The sequence below is a fragment of the Octopus bimaculoides genome, chromosome 5, assembly GCF_001194135.2.
Source record: "Octopus bimaculoides isolate UCB-OBI-ISO-001 chromosome 5, ASM119413v2, whole genome shotgun sequence".
NCBI lineage: Eukaryota > Metazoa > Mollusca > Cephalopoda > Octopoda > Octopodidae > Octopus > Octopus bimaculoides.
Window position 1 is genome coordinate 9,074,596 of NC_068985.1, and position 7,423 is coordinate 9,082,018.

Sequence of the window (7,423 nt, forward strand, 5' to 3'; positions counted from 1 at the left end):
GTGTGTGTGTGTGTGTGTGTGTGTGTGTGTGTGTGTGTGTGTGTGTGTGTGTGCGTGTGTGTGTGTATGCGTGTGTGTGACTGCATTTGTGTATATGTGTGTACGCGCGGTATATGTACATATGTGTGCGTATGCGAGTGTATGTGTGTGTGTTTATGGACGCAGAAATATGTCTGGTTGTTATATTGCATTTTTAATGTCTGAATGTATGTGTTATGATGCGCAATAAAGTGGATATGTGAAAATGCCTAGCGCGCATGTGTGTGCGCGCGCGTGTGTGTTTGCGTGTGTAGCCAGTGGGTGTGAGTGTGGCCGGTACCGAAGGAGGTGTTAGGATGTGGGTTAGAGTCTTTTTGCTATGTGTATAATACACAGGTACAGAAACCACTCGCCTTATCGCGGTTCACCTCTTGCGCCCTCAGCACATCGCGGACTCCTCAGTATATCGCGGGTTTTTGCGGCCGATAGGTATTTATATTTTTTCATATTTTAAATATTTCTGTGGTATTATTTCACGTCTAAAAATGAATGAACTAATAAATAAAAATACAGCACAATACTGCACTGTATAACACATTAATTAAAATATATTAAAAGAAAATACGTAGTGTACCATAGATGAGTAAACAAAGAATCACACATACTATTGGGAAAATGAAACTCGGGAGGTGAGTGTGTGGTGTGGTGTTTTGCATTTATAATAAAATAGATACAAATTATAAGAATGATAAAAAAATATATATATACAGTACAGTACTGTTTCTACTTCGTGGATTTTCACCTATCGCGTGGGGTTATTGAATGTAACACCCGCGATAGTCGAGGCATTGCTGTATACCCTATACGTTTGTATATGTGTACGCGTGTCATAGGCGTTAGATGAAGACGAGTAGTGAATTGATGAGGACGGGTAGTGAATTGATGAGGACGGATAGTGAATTGATGAGGACGGGTAGTGAATTAATGACGAAAGGTATGTAAGTTGGGAGGAAAGAAAGACAGGAGTGGCTGTGTGGTAAGTAAGTTGCTTACCAGCCACATGGTTCCCGGTTCAGTCCCACTGCGTGGCACCTTGGGCAAGTGTCTTCTACTATAGCATCGGGCCAACCAAAGCCTTGTGAGTGGATTTGGTTGGCGGAAACTGAAAGAAACACGCCGTATATATGTGTGTGTGTGTGTGTGTGTGTGTGTGTGTTTGTCCCTCCACTATCGCTTGACAACGTTGCTAGTATATTTGTGTAACCTAGCGGTTCGGCAAAATAGGCCGATAGAATAAGAACTAGGCTTACAAAGAATAAGTCCTGGGGTCAGTTTGCTCGACTAAAGGCGGTGCTCCAGCATGGCCGCAGTCAAATGACGGAAACCAGTAACAGCATAAAAGAATGAAATGCTGCTCTCTGCGAAGCCTGGAGTTCACGGTTCCATTGTGTAGAGCCAAGCCAAACATGGTGAGATGATGTGTTGAGTGGTACGTATTGCGATACGACATAAACAGCTTTTTTGAGATTCTAGTATAAACATAACGTCAGACAGACGCACATATGCAGCTGCACAAGCACATATGCGGATGTGTATGCTCTCACATTATATATAACACGTGTTTGACGTCTGTGCGCGCGTGCTCGTCTGCTCGCGTGCTTGTATCTGCTTGGTTGCAACATGTGCGTGTGTGTATATGTATATGCGTACCCGCAGACTGCAGACGTACTGGGCAGTCCCCAGAATGACAACAATCTAAAGTTTGAAACTAATAAAATAAAAAAACTGATGAAAAGTTGAGTAAGATGGCCCTATGTACTTTATTGATAATCTATATTATGGCTCGCGGAAGGATTAAAGACAAACTCAGCCTTTGGAGATTTTGGTCTCAGAAGAACAAGCGAAACAAGTATGAATTAAGCTAGTTATTTTATCCGCCGCCTAACGACCACTCACTGAACACACTCGAATTACTTAATAATAAAAGAAAGCGAATTAAAGTTTGTATCAAATTGTTATAAGTGAGTGCTATACCTGCCTTGTGTTGAGTAGATGCTCGTCATAACGGAAGTTCCTCTAGAATTTCCTGCACATAACACAACGTTGAGAAATATTTTAATGAGTTCTTAATCATTAACTTATTTTTTCTAAGATACACTAACGCTTAATTAGCATGAATGAAACGTAGATCAACTTACAGGGTTTTTTTTTATTATTTTGAAGGAAATATTCTTTCTAACGAGATTATTTTGAACTAGCAACAAACTAAATGTGTATGTATGCGCATGCGCAATGTGGTGTTTGTGTGTATTTTTGTGTATATTTATGTACGTACGTACGCAAGCATCTAGTTTGATAGATAGGTAGGAAGGTAGGTTAGGTAATTATGTAGGTAGATAGTTATGTAGGTAGGTAGGTATAATTAGTTTGATTTATGCTTGTTTACCAGTGAAGTAAAAGAGGATTACCTACCCATGCCAAGGTTTCGTTCAAGCAGCCTTTTTAATGGACGCTTCTCAACGGTAGTTTGGGAACGAGAGATTGACGATTGTTTATATGCCATCAGTCTACTTTCGAGTAAACACACGGTCTTTGACGCCAGTTATGCATTTCCCAAGTGACTACAAATCCCAACAGTTATTCAGCAACACCAAACCAAAGATGAACTATTACTGCCTGCCTGAAAAACATATTGACTACCTTTAAAAGATATTTAAAATATTGCAAACAGACGAAGGAAACGATAAGCATTTTGCGTAAATAAAGCTCTCTGCCCACTAAAGGATTTACGAAGATAATTGTTTTTTAATTGAAGAATTTTAGTCGAACAAATGGACCGACGCACTTAGCTTTTGTAAAGCCTGGTACTTATTCTATCGGTCTCTTTTTTGCCAAAACGCTAAGTTACGGGGACCTGGACACATCATCACATGTTGTCAAGTGGTGGTGAGGAACGCATACAAACACAAAGACACACACATAAACATAGAGAGAGAGAGAGAGAGAGATTTAGAAAGAGAGAGAGAGTGAGAGAGAGAGAGAGAGAGTGAGAGAGAGTGAGAGAATGAGAGAGTGAGAGAGAGAGAGAGAGAAGTTTCTTTATTAGTCACACAGATCCGAACACAGAGGAGACAAAATACAATGTAGAGCTTTTCTTTTCGAAAATAGAAAAAAAAGGAGAAAAATAAAATTCCGATCAAAAAGGATCGTGAGAAAAAAAAACGATAAAAAGGGATCATGTTTCACAGAAAATATTAAAATGTAAAAAGCAAGATTAGGTTTATCTGTGGAAAGAAAAGCCTACGGAAAAGACTACGGTAACCTCAGGAAGGGAGGGAATAAACACGAGAGCAAAGTGCGCGCTCTCTCTCTTTCTCTTCGATTTACAGGATCATGCTCAAAGTGGTTTCGTCAGTCGCACGCACCATCTTTGCTACATTCAGCCACCTTTTTTTTAAACTTTCACGGGACAAAACCTGCCTCTCCATTCTCACCTTCCTTTTTAAGTGGTACTTGAAAAAGTTGATGAGCAGATTGGCCTGAGAGGTAAGTGTTTGTCTCTAAACCTTTCGCCCGAGTTCACCACACACACATTCTTTCACCATGGCCACCAGTATGATAAACACTGCTTGCCTTCGCCGTTAAGGGAAGGTGGCGGAGCAATTTCCACGATAGACTCGGCCGACAAGCGAACACGTCCCACACGTGACAGCAGCCGTTCGGCATAAACCATGCCTATGTGTCTTATCTAAGTCAAGTGTACAAGTCAAAAATTTGTGATCTATGTAGCTGACTATATGGAATTGTGGACAACCTACACTATCCTTATCCACTGTCCTACAGAATACTCTATCTAAATACGATCTGGACGACCCGATGTGGTTGTTCCATGTCCACACTGGCACATTCGGGTGGTCCAGTCGGTACCTGTCAGACAGTTGGAAACGTCTGAGCAGGTCTTTGAGACATTTACATCCCCTCCTATTACTATCTCTACCAGCGTAGTCTAGATGCGTGTCCAGGGTAGCATTCCAATCCCCCACTAAAAGTAAAGGTCGAGACGTTCCCAGGAAAACCTCTAGACGTCGAAAGAAATCTGACCGATCTGTTAAGGATGGTGCATAAACTGTTATCAGCCGAAAAGCACACCCATTACTGCCATCGACATCCAAGACGACAGATAGATGGATAGATAGATAGATAGATAGATAGATAGATAGATAGATAGATAGATAGATAGATAGATAGATGCGACAGGATTATTTCAGTTTCTGTCAACAAAATCTAGTTACAAGCCTATAGCAAAAGAACCTTGCCTAAGGTGTCACGCAGGTGCCGTATAGTTGGAAAATAAACTTCTTAGCGCACAGCCACGCTTGTATTGTATATTGTGGTCATAAATATCGGTTTATTTCGTGTCTTTTTTGAGAAGAATTTGCTTCGGTATAACAGAAGACGAAATAAAAGGATTTCGTTTCATTAAATCAAAGACATCTTATTTCATGAAATGTGTTCCACACTGTTATTGTGAAGATGCGTGGCTCAGTGGTCAGGGTATTTGAATCCCGATCGTAAGATCATGAGTTCGATACCCGGCGACGCGTTGTGTCCTTGAGCGAGATACTTTTTCACTTTGCTCCAGTTCATTCACCTGGCAAAAGAGAGCAGTACCTGTATTTCAAATAAGCAGCCTTGTCATATTCTGTCATGATGAATCTCTCAAAGAACTACGTCTGTGGAGTACTCAGCCGCTTGTACATTAATTTCACGTGCAGGCCGTTCGGTTGATCAGATCAGCTGGAACGCTCGTCGTTGTAACCTACAGGGTGTCTATTATCAGTATTAATCATATCGATCTCGTAGATATAAGGCATCCAGATGAACTAAATGTGATTTGAAACACAGTAAAAAAAACTAAAACACGGTGTCTTTTTGACTCGGCTTCCTATAATAAAGGAAAAATAATATTTCTTTTAAAGTGTTAGAAAGCGGAAAGATTTGTGACTGCTTAGAACAAACATTAACAGTCCCGTGAGAACTGATTTTAAATAACTGGTGCCTGTGCATGCATTTTGAAGAGAATTATAAACTTAGCGAAGAAAAATATTATTGCAAAATGTTTGAAACAAGAGCACTCAGAGAGCGCAAGCCTCCGCCAAGGCAACACCAGCGTCCTCTCAATGATTAGCCGGAGATGATTTTTAAAATGGCAATATCTGAGATGAACTCAACTGCTATTACAAACGAGAATACTAAAATGAACCCGACTGCTCTCAGAAATTAAGTAAAATACAGGAAAAATAATTCAGAATCCTTGTCAGGTACCGGATTGATCCCAAAATCTAATCAGTTCATGTCAGTTACGAAGCCAAACATCACTGAAAGTTTCATCCAAATCCATCCAGAGTTTCTTAAGATACTTTGTCCATGGACAAACAAACACGACTGTAAACAACGCCTCTGCATTAGCGAAGGCGAAACAATAGCAAAGAAGTCGAATTGTTTTGTTATTTTGGAAATATTGGTGTGTCATTTTCCCTGTTGGAGTTTTCTGTTTGATATGACTTCAAACAGAGAGGAACATGGAGTAACATCGAAACTTAACAAGTCCGACGCTTCTTGTTCAACACTGAATATCTAAATATATTTGGCTTCATAGGAAAACACAAATTCAGACTCGTCATTATTTTTCCTATTAGCAGTTTGGTTCAAATGAAAACCTCGCAGTGGCAATGTCTTCTTATTCATTGTCTACCAGAAAGTAAACTCAATCCATGCGACGTGGAATGCACATAAGTTCACTAGGAACCACAGCTCATTTAACGAATCTCATCTGAAACGATTCCATTTTACATTTAACACTATTTCTCTTGCGTATATTCCTTGCGTTTGTGCACCATTGTGTTCGTATTTGCCCATTGCTTATAAACGAAACTTCAAAAGGAAAACAAAAACGCCAAAACATTTCTTGCGTTACTTCATGTATTTGCAGAAAATAAATTAAAATGTAATATTAGTCATTGTCTATTTTGTTTTTCCTCGCTGCATATTTTATAATTTCACTGTTTAATTCCCCCATGAGTTAAATCTGCCGACACCCACTTACATAGTGAACTATAAACGCGTCTTCTTTTTCTAACAAGTATTTGGGGCGATGTAAAACACCAGGGTTATATGTAATGTCATGTATGTAATGTCATTATTTAATTACCTAATTGATGTGCCGAGTTAAAAAAAACAAATACTTTTATTTTTCGTTGTATCTCATTCTCTTGAAGCTTTTGTACGAATACTAACATCGGTTACTATTCATGAATATTTTTCAAAAACCATAGAGTTGCTGCTGCTGTTGCTGCTGTTGCTGCTGCTGCTGCTTTTGTCTTTGTTATATTTTTCTCCCTAATTCAGCCCTGACCAAAACCTTTAGAGGGATTGTCTAAAACATTTTAGTCATATGAATACCGTTTCTCCAACGCCCAGTCATCATCCATCAATAACAAAATTTTCTTTTCACTGATTCCTTTTAAAGATGCTCAATTGTAGCCTGAGGAAGACCTGGTTACTATTTCTAGAAGATCAAGCAACCAGATAGAAGCTCTTTCATTGGTCAAACACGACCGAGTTGTATTTCATTGTTACGTCAACAAACAAATCACGTGAACATCTACCATAAAAATATTTGCGTGTAGTGGTACGAATCATTTGTGTCGGATCTACGTTTTTCCCCTCACTGAAGATCGGACAGTCTTAAAGTTTTCTGGTTCAAGTTCGGCTTAAGTCGTTTTAGAAATCCACCCCCAATTGTTTCGAGGTATCGAGGTAAAAAGCAAAAACATTTTTTTTTTCTTATCCGTCTATCTAGTGATATATGCATGCCTGTATGTTCTCTTTCTCTGTTTTAATTTAGAATTAATTTTGACGAGTCACCTACTTGGGAGCAAGGCCGTGGAATTAAGTATCCCCCCTTCAAATTTTAGGAAAGTCTTGCAGACTTTTAGTATGCATATAGGTGTGTATGTATGTATGCATGTATGTACGTATGCATGTATGTATGTATGTATGTATGTATGTATGTATGTATGTTTGTATGTATGTACGTGTGTGTATGTGTGTATGTATGTCGGTCTGCTCTCGCTATTAGTATATCTTTGTAACTACTATGGACTTAATCTCTCTCTCTCTCTCTTTTTGTCTCCCTTGCTCTTACTTTTTCTTTCCTTAATGCCTCTCTCTCTCTCTCTCTCTTTCTCTCTCTCTCTCTCTCCACATTACATGTAGCAGGTGGCTATGGACTCAGTCAAGTTTCGAATATTCGATATGTTTAAATGTTTCTTGGTTTATGGAACACAGAAAATATTTATTTACAAGCTGTTAAACAATCAATATATATATATATATGTGTGTGTGTGTATGTGTGTGTGTGTGTGTGTGTGTGTGTGTGTGT

At 39.2% G+C, this 7,423-nt stretch overlaps 1 protein-coding gene and 1 long non-coding RNA gene across 3 annotated transcripts in view; one reads left to right on the forward strand and one right to left on the reverse strand.

The window, feature by feature from the left end:
• Window positions 1-6,590, reverse strand: part of LOC106879264 (uncharacterized) — a 7,260-nt gene extending 670 nt beyond the window's left edge. The window contains exons 1-3 of one of the 2 annotated variants that reach the window (XR_001410616.2): window positions 6,191-6,590; window positions 2,452-2,659; window positions 1,924-2,065 (exon numbers count right to left, since the gene is read on the reverse strand). This is a non-coding gene — a long non-coding RNA (uncharacterized LOC106879264). Of the gene's footprint in view, window positions 1-1,923; window positions 2,066-2,451; window positions 2,660-6,190 lie in introns of those variants that run through there. The other variant, XR_001410615.2, reaches the window with a different exon arrangement.
• Window positions 6,591-6,656: 66 nt separating this feature from the next.
• LOC106883757 (D-beta-hydroxybutyrate dehydrogenase, mitochondrial) overlaps window positions 6,657-7,423 on the forward strand; it is a 98,557-nt gene continuing 97,790 nt past the window's right edge. The window contains exon 1 of the mRNA XM_052968135.1: window positions 6,657-6,798. The gene's annotated coding sequence lies outside the window, so the exon portion shown is untranslated. The remainder of the gene's footprint in view (window positions 6,799-7,423) is intronic.